Consider the following 16728-nt stretch of genomic DNA (forward strand, 5'->3'; position numbering starts at 1 on the left):
AAAAAAAAAAAAAAAAAAATCCACAGCCAAAAGAAATCGATAAAAGGCTAGCAGATTGCTGAAGAGTGTTTCTGATGTTTGTAGCCTGAGATCAAGTGGCTTAAGATTTATGTTTCAAAATGGGTAGTTGATTAGGATTGGCCAGATTTTGTGACATTATCTGATTGGTAGAGAAAGTCTTGCAAAGTAAACGCTTGCTTGATAAGTGTGAACAATTGATTGCTTGCTAGGAGAGCTGATTGCTTAGGTGAGTAAACTGTATGAATCAATGAGTATTTCTGAAGCAAAGATTGATGTATTTTATTGGATTGTAGCATTATCTTCTGGGGCAAAAATGTCCTGCGTTATATTGATACTTGCACCTCCTGTATCTCAGTCCTAATAATTAAGGATATGGAATCAGATGGCCTCAATTCTCAAATACTGTGGAAGAAAGAAAATGTAGAACATCAGGTAAGGAGATTGGGGTGCCACAGAGGGGGCAGGTTATAGTATTTAATTGAAAGTTCACCAGTGGTCTTGTGGTGAACATGAGATTTTATTAAAGACTTGTAGGAGTTATGGAAGATATCCAAGTGGAATATATGGCTTATTTGTTTACTTTATTAAATTTCTCTAGATTTAGCCTGGGTCCAAGTTTAATGTAAACTAATTACTCCTTAGAATGGTCAAGAAAATTCTACTTTGTCCTTAATTTTTTTCCAGACATTTATAATAAAAAAAAAATATGTTTGCGGTTCTAATTTTCTATTAATTGTCTCAGCACAAAACTTTATTCTAATTGAAGAAACCTGGTTGAAATGTCAGAAAATAGGAAGCTTAAGAAAGGGTGACATGTGCATTTAAGTATTCATCATGGAGTCATTTGTGATATACTTCTTTTTATCTCTTCATTGCTTTTTAACCAACCCGAAGATGCTCTAAGTCTACAAAAGAGACAATGTCTCTTCTAACCGGCCTTTGATCAATCCTTTCTATTAATGATGTTCCACTGGAAACATACCTTCAAATGACCAATGGTTAATTTTTGTTTTTCTTTAACAACATATTATGTTCTTTAATTTTGCTTCAACTTTAGAATATTTTTAGAAATTAGGTTCAACTTTTGCATTTTGAGAACCATTATTTCATGCTATAGATGACTTTTCTTCTATTTAAAATCTTAGTGACCACGTAGCAGGCAGATTTGCATTGTTCCTGACTAGTATTATAGGAAAATCTCTCCTGAAATGAACCTATTTGATTGATCAATAGCTAAAGTAAGCCAAGTAGACAACTTTAGTCCTTTTTCATAAGCCACACAATTCATATGTGATGTGCATGTCACAGATAATTGCACATCAATTTTTCTAATTTATAATTCAGCGAGATAATTTTTTGAATTTTAATTTTCTTTTCCAGATTAAGTGTTGTTATAGCAAAGCTAAAAAAAACACACTGAAGTCTAATGTTAGGTTTATTCTTGAGTCATAAATAGATTTTTCTATATTCAATAGATTACTGCACCATAGACGCACACTTTCCACTAACCATATGGTAATTAAGGCACACTGTGTAATGTGGACTTTTAAATCAGAGACAACACATATGCTAAATCCCATTGGATGTGGGCTGAAGAAAGAATACAATTTCCGATTTCATTTTTTTCTGCACGTATCAGTATATAAATTCATTCAAAGCCAACAAAAAAAGAGTTTTATTTTCCTCTCAATAAAGTGTGAGTTACGATTAAAGCAGGCACTAGAGTGGTAATTTGCACTGCTGAATGCACAGTGACTATTTATTAAATATTTGTTGAGTATTTAATTAATTGACCTACATTATTGCAGTCGGAGAAACAGACAAATAATACATCATCCTAAGTTTTGTCCTTGGCTCTTTCACATGCGTTTACGCCACTCAGTTTTTCACTACCATGTATCTTCCAACCTAATGTATCCTTGTGAATCTGGGCTTGAGATCAGAAATAAAGAAAATTTAATTTAATATGAAAACTTCATTTTCAGACTTTTCAATTCTCTGTACCACTAGTTTTACATTTTATTAATAATATTGTTTTGAATTCATACTTTTATTGCATAGAAACATTTTACATATTTTTTTTCCTTTTTACTACTATTTGTAGTGTATCTGTGTAGGTTGCTACATGTATACCTACCATTGATTACAATCTTTCTAAGCCTCATAATAGCTCCATCATTATTCCCATTTTCCAGATAAGAAAGCTGAGGATTAAAGATATAAAGTAAGTTGTCCAGTTTCACAAATAATATTATTATTTTTTTTCAAATACCCCTTATGTCAGAAGACTTGACCCAAGCTGACATTGCCATTAGGATTGTCCTGTTGTCCACGTCTATTCACCAACTATACTGCCTCCCACCTCTTCAGGGAGAGTGGAACATTTCATCTGAGTGGAGACTTAGATCAACTGAAGGCCACTCTTCACCTCATTCTTCTTTGGTGGCCAAACCTAATTTCTTCTTTTCAATCAAGAAGCATGTCTTAAATGAAAAAAAATAAAATCAATGAGCTTGGATAACAGAGTTTCTTAATATCCTAAGGAGATGCAGAACCCATGCTCTGCAGAGAGCTAAGAATCTTTAATGCCTTCCAAGAGATTGTCTATTGGAATTCAGTCTGTACACAGCTAGGCCGGATTCAGTATGCTTGTACTCAGAAATCAGACTGAATCTCACACATGCTTTTTATTGTGCAATCTCTCAGAGGCTTCCTGTAGAGGGTACAGCAACCTAGCTAATTCCATGCAAACTTCTGCAGCAAAGCGGTTCAAGAGAAAGAATTATTCAGGGTAACCTAAATAAATAGAGGCTCCCTTTTTGTTACTTATATATGCCAACAAAATGAGGACTATTATAAAATTTCATGTAATTACAACTACTTTATCATTCTAACAAAATCTACTAGCGAACAAATTCCTTGGCCAATTATTCCAACAAGAGAAACAGTTACCATGCACCTTGGAAAACAAGATTAAGACTTGTATAAGTCATATATTCCATATTTACTTGCATTCTTATTTTTCAACTAATTACTCAGTTCAACCTAATTTATCTTCATGTTCATGCCATGGGGCAACTGTAAGGTATCTTGTTTTGAGAAACCATGATACATTTCTCTTAATGCTGAAATCACTTACAAAAATATGATTGCTATGTATTCAAGTTCTATATTTCTACAAGTTCTAGCCCAGTAATTACCCAAGCTCGAATTCTTATTACAAACTTGAATGAGAAGTATTGACTGAAAAACAAAGTAAGCAAATATATTTTCATGCCAGAAAGGGATCTTACACTTGTTCATGGTGAAGTGACAATGAATAATAAATATGTGGACAGAAACGGCACTACGCATTTGCATTGAAGAAATGCAATTATTCCCAAATGTGCCTACCCTTACTGCAATATGTGCCTCAAAATCCCTGAGCTCCAGATCATCTAGTCCTGCCCAGGGCAAAGTTATAAGATGGGTGAAATTTGCTTTCATATGCAATTTCAATTTGCCTATTTCTTAGTAGGGCTGTCCTGTAATTGTTCCTTTATTCTCTGCTCACGTTTTCATTGTCCTTATACTTTAGTATAAATTAAACTCCACTTTTTCTAGTGTATTTTCATTTTTATTCTTCTCTTTGAAGTGTTAGAAGAGACTTTGCCTCCAATACCAGGAAATTTAGGGATTCCTATCTGGTGTGTAATTCCACTGCAGTATTTTAGTATTTATTTAAAAATTTCTCTAAAATAAATGTATAATATTGGCTCCTGTTTATTTCCTAACGTTCTCTTCTCATTCCAGATTGCACTCTGACTAAATGCATATTTATGTATTTTAAATTAAAAGTTTATAATAGCTTCCTGTATGACATCACCTCACTCATTAATTTTCCCATCTCCCTTCACTTTTTTTTTTTTTTTTTTTTTTTTTTTTGAGGCAGAGTCTTGCTCTATCACCCAGGCTGGAGTGTAGTGGCACAATCTCTGCTCATTGTACCTCTGCCTCCCAAGTTCAAGCGATGCTCCTGCCTCCGCCTCTTGAGTAGCTGCTACCACAGGCATGCACCACCACGCCCGGCTAATTTTTGTGTTTTTAGTAGAGACGAGGTTTCACCATGTTGACCAGGCTGGTCTTGAACTCCTAATTTCAAATCATCTGCCCACCTCAGCCTCCCAAAGTGCTGGGATTACAGCCACGAGCCACAACACCCGGCCCCATCTCCTTTTACATTTTACCATTCTTTCTAAACTTTACTTGATCTCTTTTTGTTATATTTGCACAAATCTGTTGTTAAAAAAAACACTTTTAATGACACCCTGTATGTTCTAAAGAATGGGCTCTATAAGCGCATGAACTTGAAGTAATTTCCTGATTTTAATGTGTTGATAACACATTAATAACATTTAGAATAATGATATTCTTTTATTTTAGATTCCAGAGGTGTATGTGCAAGTTTGTTACAAAGGTAGAGTGTGTGATGCTGGGGTTTGGAGTACGATTGAACAGACACTTCTCAAAAGAGGACATACGAGTGGCTAAGAAACACATTTAAAAATTTTGGATTTCTGATGAAGGATATAAGATGTCAAAAATAAGTATCAAAGTAGATAAAGCCATTAGGCAAAGCGGTACATTTAAGTTAGGAAACAAAAGCTCTGAATTTTGAATGTTTTTCCATCTTTTAAAATAATGGTTAACATGGCATTGTTGTTTACAAGGATTCAGCAATCTGAATAAAAGAAATTACCCTTCTCTCTTAGTGCATTAATTAGAAGTGCCAAATAAGATAAGCACTTCAGTGAAATACCATAATGAAGCTCTCTTCCTTCTGAAATGTTTCCATGGTGCCCGCTTTGATTTCATTTCAGTCTCTCAGTCTCCACCCACAGGCATTGTTTTGTTGCTCTAATCATTAATATTGACATGCAATCATTAATATACAAGCTTGCTTCTATAAATAGGATTTATATATTGTCAAAAATTGTGGAAGATAAAATGCTACATATAATGGCATTCTAATTCACTCAGACTTTCTTTGCTTCTCTGTAGCTTTACACACACACACACACACACACACACACAGACATACAATGTCATGCTAAGGAAATCTTGAGAAGCTGGTAAACCGCCATGTTCACTGTATGATGGGGAGGTGATAGCCCTAGTGTATCCAGACAGAAGCAATCTTTGGGCAGTTAGTAAGATGTTCCTATAAGGGAAGCGACAATAATACTGCAATTCACAGCTCTTACACCAAACTCTGGGAACGTATTTATGCACATGTTATATACTCACATACTCATATCAGTGATCTGAAGCTCTCTTTCTTTTTCAAGTACTCAATTTCCTTTGGGTTTTATTTTCCCAACTTAAACCAAGACATTGTCCTATCCAGTATTTTCAGCCAATATGGCATATTCCCCACTGAATCTGCACACAGTGTCCTCTAAACAGTTGAGTCAGTTCAATCACTCCATCTACACTGACTCACATCTCGATCTCCATGCCTCTTCCTGGCCCAGCTCCTCCACAGATGAACTTGTAGATCTCACCACTTACAGGATCTTGCCATTTCAGAGTAACTGTTTACCTCAGCATGTCTCAGACTGCTCAGTTCCTTGATATCATGCCTTATTTCCCAGATAAGCCATATTTTGGTTCCTTGATAAATGCATGTTTTGACAGGAAATTTGATTTAATAGGAAATTTAAGGAGCTCCAGTCTGTACACCCCAGTTTGGCTGAATATTCACAGTGGGCCATCCTCCTTGCTGTTCTGACTGAGGATAGCATCACTGAGCCACTCTTACTGCAAAACCCATCTGGAACATACTGTGCTTCCTCTGATCACTGGAGCTCTCACATTGCTTTTATCTTACAGTTTCCGCTAATAGAGAATAGGATAGGTCTATTGCATCTAATTTCCTGAGTTCAGCATCATTCTATGTGCCTCAATTCATAGTATGGGCTTTTGGACCTATCGTCATTTCATGTTTTGCACTGAAATCCTGTATTTTCTCCAGAGATTATTTATAACCTGGGAGCCTTGCTTCCTTATAGGGAATGGAAACCAACTTCTAACATCCAGCAGCCCTCGCTGATGCCTATTGCCAGTCTGGGTTTGTTTTCCAGACTCTGTTACCCCTTAAAGCTTCTTCCTGTGCCTGCCCAGTTCTGTGGGTTTTGTGTCAGGTTTCATCATCACCATTTCTCACTTGACTGTCTTACTGAGAGTAAAGACTAACATGGCACTTAGGCCCTAGACATGAGAATATACATCTTAGTTCATATGCTGAAACACTGATCCTATTTCATAGCAATTTGAATGTATTATGAGGCAGAGACAAACTTCTCTTTTTATGAAAGTTATCAAAGACTAGAATTATCAAGAAAGGCCACTTTGCCTTCCCTGCCACTATTGTGTCACCCACCTCTTTTTAATCCAGCAGGTATGTGCTCCCAGAGCCCCCACCTCTGAAAATGTCCAGTGCCTAAGTATCAGCAGCTACAGTCTTTCACCGAAGATGCTCAATTGCTGGGTGGACAAAGTCTTGTACTCTTCCTGGAATGAAATTTAATTCAGATAATGAAGTCATATGAAATAGAAGAGCTGTCTGTCTTCCTGAACATCGTCTCAGGCTGTTTAGTTACTAAGCTGATATTCTTCAAATCCAAACCCACGGTCTTATTTTTCTTAGCTGCCTAAGTTGCTGCCTAGGTTGGAGGAAAGCTGTCCCCCTTTCCAGAAAGATACCACAATCTACTGTTCAGAAAACCCTGAGAATATGCAGCAGAGGGAATTGGAATACCAATCTACTGACTCCCTTTTTTGTATGAGGGATATTATTTCTTGTAATTTTAAAAAGTAAATTCATGGAAATTACCTGGGATGCATTTATTAGACTGAAAAAATCTAGGATATGTTCTGATTAACCAAAATTATACCATTATTATTTTACTTACCTTATATCACTTTATTATATTATCATTATACTATATAGTTATTTGATAATTATGTTTACATAATTTGTTTATAATATTTATATTTATTAACATATTAATATTTATATTATATATAAATCTCAACATTAGGGAGATTTTAAAAAGAAGAGAACCTATAAAACCTAATATCATTGAAATCCAATATCTGAAAATATACTAGTATTTCTTAAAGTGACACAGAAGTGAAATTTCATACCTGAAGATATAATGGTATTTAAGAAGTTACAGAAGTAAACATATTCTGAAATTAGAAACTTGATCCCTTCTAGACAATGCCTGTGTCTGTATTGTCACTATAATGGGTTCTAAGCTATGGTTGGTCTTTTAAAAAACTGATAATTTGTGGGATTAATGTGTTGATAACACTTAGACATATCTGTGACCTACATTTAATCTGAACTATTTCTATTCTCTTCCACATTATACCTATCACCAACAATCTTCTAAAAGTACATTCAAGAATATGCGATCATATTTATGCATTATTTGAGCTAGGTGACTGTTAAGGAATCATATAATAAATTCATATATCATATATATATAACCAGATAAAGAATAAAAGTTATAAGGTTTGCTAATAAATCAATGTATTAGTAATTCTAAAATTAATTGTATAGAGTTTGTCAACATTGTTATATCAATAGTTGTAAAATTAAAAATATTTAATGGTGGCCAGCATTTTTTAAGTGTTTAACAGGCATTAGGTGTTTTAGCTCTATCAACTTGTTTCATTTCTATGACCACACTATGAGACGGTCAATTACTTTAAGTACTTTATATGACTGTTATCAGAAAGACAAGAAAATGTTGTTAAGAATATGCAGAAAGGGGAATGATCATACACTGCTGGTGGGAATGTAAAGTTGTACAACCACCGCGAAAAACAGTATGGAGGGTCCTCAGAAATGTACGAATAGAACTACCATATAATCCATCAGTCTTATTGCTGAGTATATATGAAAAGAAAGAAAAGCAACATATCAAAGAGATATGTGCACTCCTGTTTACTGCAACACTATTTACAGTAGTCAAGATACAGAAGCAACCTGAGTGTCCGTCATCGGAAAAATGAATAATGAAAATGTGATATGTGTACACAATGGACTACAATTCAGTTGTGAAAAGGAATGAAATCGTGTCATTTGCAGCAACGTGGATGAAACTGGAGGTCATTATATTAAGTGAAATAAGCCAAGCACAGAAAGACAATGATTGCATGTTCTTTTTTTTTTTTTGAGACGGAGTCTTGCTGTGTAGCCCAGGCTGGAGAGCAGTGGCGCAATCTCGGCTCACAGCAAGCTCCGCCTCCCGGGTTCACGCCATTCTCCTGCCTCAGCCTCCGAGTAGCTGGGACTACAGGCGCCCGCCACCACGCCCGGCTAGTTTTTTGTATTTTTTTAGTAGAGACGGGGTTTCACCGTGTTAGCCAGGATGGTCTCGATCTCCTGACCTCGTGATCCGCCCGCCTCGGCCTCCCAAAGTGCTGGGATTACAGGCTTGAGCCACCGTGCCCGGCCAATGACTGCATGTTCTCACTCATAGGTGGGAGCTAAAAAACTGCATCTCATGGAAGTGAGGATTAGAACGGTGGTTATCAGAGGCAGGGCAGGGGAAGGGCGAGGAGAGGATGAAGAAAGCTTGGTTTATGGGTACAAAAATACAGTCAGCTAGAAGGAATAACTTCCAGTATTTGATAGTATGGATGAGAATTACAATTAACAATATATTGTTTATTATTATATGTTTCAAAATAGCTAGAAGAATCGCGATGTTCCCAACAAAAAGAAAAGATAAATGTTTGAGATAAAGGACATCTCAATTACTCTGATTTGATCATTACACATTTTATACATATATCAATATAGTCCATGTACCCTACAAATGTGTACAAATATTACATATCAATATAAATATTAAAAATAAGCTATTAATAAAATTAATAAAATAAGCCATTAATAAAATATTTTGCAGGTGAGGAAATTGAGACTTAGATTAACGATCTTGAACAGATCCTTCATATCTTTTCAGGGGTGCTGGACATTGACTCCCCTCCCACGGTTTTCACGTCATCCGGACCTCGAACATTCTAAACAGAGAGCCGAGAAGTAAGTGTCGCTGACAGCTCATTAACATTTAGGACACCTACACAACACCAGTTCACGTTAGATATATGCAAACAGGATCCAGTCCTGGTTAAGTATTCAACAGAAGTGATTTATCCATCAATACGAGTATCAAATAGGTAAAATGGCAGCATAGGAAGCTACATAAAGGTGTGAGGAAGACTATCCAACAACAAGGCACTAAATCTCATAAATTTCACTCCAGATCAAAACGTCAGCCCACAAACATCACAGTTCACATGGGGCTGCTGTGTCAAAAAGAGTAGCAATTATGCACCTACTAGACATTGCAATAAAACAGAGTGGGGGGCACAAAGAATGGGTCTATTTGGTAGATCACAATTCACCCCAACCCAGGGGAGTCTAAGATAAAACCCACTAAATGGAGGAAACACAATAACATTGAATGTCTTCACCATTATCAAGGCCATTAAAGAGATATAAAAAGCACAACAGCAAACCACATTCATAAATAGTAAACTAGCCTTCGAGAAGGCCATAAGAACTCAGTCTCATAAGTAACTAGATGTACGTTAATTTAATTTAATTGGAAGGAGAAGTAGAAAAGTATAAAACATTGATCACCATCTCAGGAATGATTTATTTTGCACGTGTGCCTGCAGGGACAAGGAAAGCTGTTTACTTTTGGTAGTCTTCCAATGCTTGCTTCCGTCTTGATCATCAAGAGGCTGCATTCATACATCTTCTGTATGTCAATAGTCGACTGGTCCTGACATGGCCATCCTCTGCTTTTGTTTTTGTTTGTGCAGCCAGAATCCACGAACATTCATGGGCAAAAGCTGGTGAGTCTGGGATTTGCGATAATGCTATTATGCATCAGATCTCTGGGCCAAGTAAACTGATCTACAGACTGTGCCAGACTGTGCCAGATGCTCGTGCTATTATTCCCTGCCTGCATTATATAGGAATGGGGTCTCTTTTTAAGAAAATGCGCCTTTCGTCAGACATCTGGCATTCTGAATTTCCTGACTGACACAGGTCAGTACATACATTGTATTCCAGGATTTGAGGAAATCATTTTACCTTTAAGAGTGATTCAGTTGTTGATCTAATATGTTGAGAAAATATAACTTCCACAGTCAGCTTTTTAGCCTACTTGGGTCAATTTGTGTCAAGGTTTTTGAAAGTAAACAAAATTTTCAAACATAAAACTAACTCAAGCTCTCCGGGATATAACGATTCCATCCATACACAGACCACCATGTATGCACCACACACTAGTAAAATACAGCATAGCAAACCTGAAGTCCTGGGGAAATGCAGAGATGAGCTTAGATGCAGTGGAATGGCGCTGATTTAACCTTTTTTTTAAATCAGAAAATACCCACAAATAAAACTTAATCATAGAAAACAATTTATGAAGAACTGGTATTAGGTAACTGCTTGCTACTTAATTTTCAAAATGACCAACTCCAAAATACATTTTTTTTTTTGTTTCAGCCTTGCTGAAACTCATGTTTCGGGTGGAAGTATGCAAATTACATGTATTATACAATGCACATTTTTAATTGTATACAAATAAGAATCTTGCCTCTTACAGCTTATGAGATTATAAACATATTGTAACTACGGTATTATTTTTCAAGATACTGTTGCAACTCTCATGAGATATAACCTTTAAAGAATTTCCTTCTGAAAAACTTCAGCAGAGGTTATTTTTGCTTTGTTGGGTTTGGTACTTCTGAAGAGGACAGAAGGAAATCTGAACCAAACCTGATATTAAATTGAGGATCAGAATAGATGGGACCATATAATTTATACTGATAGATCTGGTATTTCATACAGTTTGTAAAGTAGCTCTGAAAAAATTTCCAGAAAGAATTCTAATCAAGTTTTGAGTAACAGCAACCTTCATTGGAGTAAGTTGCTAGTTCTCAAATATACGAATTCATTTTTGAAGAACAGCACTCACTGGGAACCATTTTTTTGTACATTTGCTAAAATTCACTTACCTAAAATTATTCAGTGTAGCAGGAAACCAAAAGTTAGGCATTGATCTGAGGCTGTCTGATATGAACTTTCAAACTTTCCCTAATCTAGAACTAGTGATCTTTTGCTCAGGGATGAAGTCTGTCTCCTGCTTATAGTTAGTAAACTTCAACTCAAATTAAAAGTAGTATGAGTGCGCCAAAAATCATTGCAGGATGCAACGACTGCTTATGACAGTAAACCTAATCTTCTATAAAATGATACTGAACACTTTTACTTCCCAGGAAAGGAAGTCAGGTCGGGTTTATTCTCTGTTGAAAATAAGAAAAATACTGCTGCTTCCGAACTACGGGTAGGATTAAAACACTTTAACAACACATCTAAAAAATGTTTCCCCATTAAAATATTCTTAAGTACTTTTTAGAGTAGCAGAACTAGAATACCCTAAATAGCACAAATTGAGAGTTAACAACAGTGTCAAAATAACAGATGCAAATCAGTATTTCTCTGGATAAGCTAATGCCCATTTTGCAGAAAATCTAAAAATTCTCAGTTTCTTCACCCAAATGTGTTGAATTTCCTAACAAGGATGTTTCATATGACCTTTGTAAATTGATCATCCTGTGGTACCTGTTATTGGTGTCCTGTGCAGCTCTGGCTTGTTGTGGGAAAGCTATGGGTGCTAGAACCAAAACTGGCAGCTGGACCAGCCAAATCTGTGGACTGCCCACCTACTGTCCCTAGTGCTCACTCAAGTCTCACAGGGATTCTGACATTGCCATTGCTGATACCTTAAACTTCTTATGGAGATTCAGTTGGGAGGAAGAAAACTTACTTTGCATTCTTTCTTTGGTGATGCCCCATTCTAGGCCTGGAGCAAGAGCACAAGGACTAGGCTAAACATCAATCTGAGTGACATTTTCAATACTCAGCCTCACCTTGCTGTCCTCATCCTGGATTCATAGCCTTGCTCTTTTAATGATGAGTTACTTCTCCCTGAAAGGACTTCTGAACTCCCTGGACAAATATCCTCATTCCTAACCTCGGTTGTTCTGTACCACCAGTTATCTGGAGCAGACACGCCCAATCCTGGACAAAACAACCTGACCCTTAATATAGTGAATTCCATGCTCTTTATTTACATCAACATTGTCACTACCTCTGAAGATTTTTACTTTAATCACTTAAGGTGGCAAGTCAGGTAAATTGTAATAAAAATTTTATTACAATAGCAAATGCTAACATTTGTTTTCCTACTGTAGGACCTACATGGTTCTACATTGCATTTTACATTGATTAACTCATTTAATCTTTGCAATAATTTTTTTAACATGGGTACCATTATTTCCCCCATTTTACTAATGAAGACACGGGCACACAGAAATTAAATAATGAGTTCAAGCTCACACTAACTAGATTCAGAGCCTCAGTGTCTGATGACTAGCAAGAAAGGGGAAAGAAGAGGACTGAAATTTGCCTTCATTTTATTTTGTTCTCTGGTGTTGCTTTCAAAAGCAGATAAGTAGAATTAAAAAATATTTCTCTGTCATTCAGATGGTAACGCTAACCAGCACAAAGGTCATGCCTGTTTACTCTCTCCATGGTATGTGAGGCACCTAGTCTACACCTAGTACAAAATAGATACTCTATAAATACTTGTGAGATGAATGAATGACATAAAACTTTTAGTTGCTTTTCTTATGTGACCTTCATTCTTTTCTGGTCTTGTTCTTGTCAACTTGTGTGAGCTTATTTTAATCTACTGTAAAGAACTGAAAAGTATCTGGATTAGAGTAATTTAATAATCCTAGTCAATAACTCACACAGCCTTCTGTGGCTGTCATTGCGAACAGCGGATTAGGGTTGGTTGGGTGACGAATCAATTAAGAGGGTATTTTCCTTATGGGATATCATCAATCAGGCTCCTCTAAGGTGTGTAATTAGGGGCACACTGAAATGTGGAATCCACATCTAGCTGGATGAGTCATAATTTTCACTGTTTCTGTAAGGTCCTTACTGTATACTATTTTTAAAATTATTTCTGGCAGTGAGAATAATTTCAAAAAACAAACTCTTGTTGTGTGTTGTCAAAGCTGACAACACTGATGGAACCATGTGAGTTACATGAAATATACTCGTAGGGTGAGTTGCAAAGCTACTTAATGAGTAGTACATATGAAAGTCATGCCAGTCTGTGACTCCTCAACCAAACTATGGCCATGTGGTGCAAACTGTATTTTAGTTCTGATCTTGGTATTTGGTTGATTATTAATCCTAAACTAATCCTAAAGCTTGATTTGACTATTAATCCTATAACTTGTTAAATTTTTATGCATTTTGGCCATCTTCAACTTCTTGGTTCTGAGACATCATGCTAACCATGTTCATTAAAAGAATAATGAAATGGCTTCCTTTTACACAGTTCTTTCTTTTAAACACTTTGACAGCACTTAAAATTTAAAGACAAATGTTAAGATGAATATCTTAAAAGTTTAAGATAGTACTTGAAATTATTCTTGGGATCTGACCTTGATAATTCACTTATGCTTAGTGTGCCCTCTTCTCCATTTGCAAATGAAGTGACAGTCTCGACCCACTTTTCAGAGGAGTCAACAAAAATGGTTAATTGAGGCCAGACGCGGTGGCTCATGCCTATAATCTCAGCACTTTGGGAGGCTGAGGAGGGCGGATCACCTGAGGTCGGGAGTTAGAAACAAGCCCGGCCAACATGGTGAAATCCCATCTCTACTAAAAGTACAAAGAAAAAAAAAAAAAAAGAAAATTAGCCAGGTGTGGTGGCGGGTGCCTATAATCCCAGCTACTCAGGAGACTGAGGCAGGAGAATTGCTTGAACCCAAGAGGCAGATCTTGCAGTGAGCCAAGATTATGCCATTGCACTCCAGCCTGGATGACAAGAGTGAAACTGTTTCAAAAAAAAAAAAAAAAAAAAGAATAATTGAGCCTTATAGAACTTATAGAGTACCTTAAAATATATAACTGCTTTGGATATAGGCAAAGCAAATAACAAATTCTAAAGACATGTGTAAGCATAACTGGAGGAAAAACTCAGGATGCAAATAGGGACCTGCTGATGCTGAACAAGGCAGAACATGTTTTTGTGTCCGTTTTACTATTTTAAGTAAAGACTATTTAATTATAAAAATCAATTGAATCAGTGATGGAGTGATTTTACTTTAGTGTCTAATTGTGGGGGAGCTGCGTAGTACCATTATGACCTCTTGTTGTGCTCAGCTCAGGACCAACTTTAATAAAATGTGACAATAGAGCAGTTCCCTTGATTAAAGCTCTTTAATAAATAAATAATAGCTAGATGAATTTACTAGCCAGGAGGGAAAAGGAGCAAATGAAGCTCTAAATCCTATAAGAACAGCTTTATTATTTAAAAAAACTTTTATGGATTATTTAAATTGTGCTCTCTAATGACAATAGCTGATAATGTTTCGTGTTTAATAGCATTTGTTTTGATTGTATCATTATCACAATTAACAAGTTGCTCTAATATCTACCTTACAGTATCTTTCCAGTAATGTGAAGGATAATTGGAGCTATGTGAATGTGCTTTTCTTTTCTGTCCCTAGAAGGAGATCATAATAGTCAGAAATCTAGAGAAGTTCCACTTGTAGAAAACTTATATTTCATGAGTACCTTACCCCACTCAAAACATTTAAGATTTATCTATTAACAGTTTAATATTACACATCCACCCGTTCTAACTGCTCTCTCACAAATTTTAATGATCATACTTATCTTTGGCAGTATAGCCAAAAAATTTTCAATTTTTTCTTCTTTTTGGGTAAAGCCACAGCAGTGTAGAGATACTTTTAAAATATTTCAGTCTTCTCATATACCAGAATGTTGGGGAAACCTCTGAGCTGATCTGGCACCCCAGTCTTCCAGCTCTGGTTTCAGAGATTATAAATGGGGACAGGCCTCACTTTCTCTCTTGCTTTGGATGGTCCTTTGGAGCTGTTTATTTATTTGTGCAACTTTCCTTGGTTGATTTGAGGGTGAAAAAAAATGTCACCATAGTAGGAGTCAAGAAGGGGCTTAGAACCTAGTCATGTGAATATCTTTAAATTTTTATTGCCTTGTCTTTTTTCATGCAAATGAGACTAGGTGTGTGCGTGTGTGTGTGTGTGTGTGTGTTTGTGTGTGTGTGTCTGTACTGTAATTATATTATAATCACAACCAAGTAAAACATCCTTCATCAGCTCTCATAGAGTAACTGCAGTTTCTGTGGAAGGAAAAATGGTGTTGTGCTACAGCAAAAAGGATATGGGCTTGGCATTGAGAACATTTGAGTTAAAATTCCAGCTGTGGATTCACAGATAATTAACTTTTATTTGCTTTGCAAATTCACTAAACCTGTCTGAATTTGTTTTCTCATCTGTAAAATGGAAATAATACAAACCGCATAGGGTTGTTGTAAATATTATGTAAAGTATATGGAATATTATATGCTTTTAATAAGTTGTGTTCACTTCTGCTTCTTTGCACTCCATTGAGGTGGCTTACCACAAACACAGGAATATGAAAAAATGACATTGCAGCAGAACTATCAAAATAAGAATAATAAAAAGGAAGATAAAACAATTAGGCTAAAGAAATGCCTAATCTTGTTTACCGTGACTAATTGTAGTACTTAGCTATCAGGTTCTTGATGGACAAGGTGACAAGAGAAATGCAGTAGGTTATATAGTATTGCCATTAGTTGAGAAAAAAATAAGGTAACTTTTTTTTTCTGGACCAACATATTTAAAATTAAATATTAAGTACTTTTACTTTTATTTTGTATCTCGGATTTCATTAAGTTTTTATTTAAAAGTTGAAGATGGATGTTCCTGTGATACAAATATGGCCACCTCTTTTTTTTTTTTTCGGAGGTAGTGTCTCTCTCCCTCACCCAGGCTGGAGTGCAGTGAGTGGCTCAATCTCAGCTCACTGCAACCTCTGCCTCCTGGCTTCAAGTGATTCTCATGCCTCAGCCTCCTGAGTAGCTGGGACTATAGGCGTGTGCCACCACGCCTGACTATTTTTATTTTTACATTTTTAGTAGAGATGGGGTTTTGCCATGTTGTCCGGGCTGGTCTCAAACTCCTGAGCTCAGGCAGTCTGCCCCAAAGTGGTAGGATTACAGGCGTGAGCCACTGCGCTGGCCCCACCTCTTTCTTTAAAAAATACACTGCTAGCAAATAAAGGGAATCTTGGTAGATGTTTGCAAGGTTTGCACTGAGGCTTATTCTGTTGTAGAAATGATAGAAAAAGAAAAGCTGACTAAATGAAGAACGTATGACCAGCTGATGCTTGTTTTCTTTCAGTTCAGTGAATTCGGGACTCAGTAACTCCATTAGTGACTGCACCAACACAGACTTTTTCCAAAAGTCTCCACATTTGTCCAGTTGTTTCTTCCTTAGTCCAATGCCAACGCTCCATCAATACTATCGTCACCCCCATTCTGCCCCTTCCAAAAGCCCGCATCAGTCATGGAGTCCTCTTCACCTGAAAGAAGTAAGTGTGAAGACTTATGATTTTGACAGCACTCACCTACAACTGGTACTACAATTATAAAGAAAGGTGTACTTTGGGAGGCCGAGACGGGCGGATCATGAGGTCAGGAGATC

General features: G+C 36.4%; 1 protein-coding gene across 2 annotated transcripts in view; it reads left to right on the forward strand.

Moving 5' to 3' along the window:
• ZPLD1 (zona pellucida like domain containing 1) overlaps positions 1 to 16728 on the forward strand; it is a 272321-nt gene that overhangs the window by 148760 nt on the left and 106833 nt on the right. For both annotated transcript variants that reach the window (XM_017869531.1, XM_017869532.1), the window contains 2 exons: positions 9042 to 9118; positions 9907 to 9939. The gene's annotated coding sequence lies outside the window, so the exon portion shown is untranslated. The remainder of the gene's footprint in view (positions 1 to 9041; positions 9119 to 9906; positions 9940 to 16728) is intronic.

The sequence above is a fragment of the Rhinopithecus bieti genome, unplaced genomic scaffold, assembly GCF_001698545.2.
Source record: "Rhinopithecus bieti isolate Rb0 unplaced genomic scaffold, ASM169854v2 scaffold_4640, whole genome shotgun sequence".
In the NCBI taxonomy this organism is placed as follows: domain Eukaryota; kingdom Metazoa; phylum Chordata; class Mammalia; order Primates; family Cercopithecidae; genus Rhinopithecus; species Rhinopithecus bieti.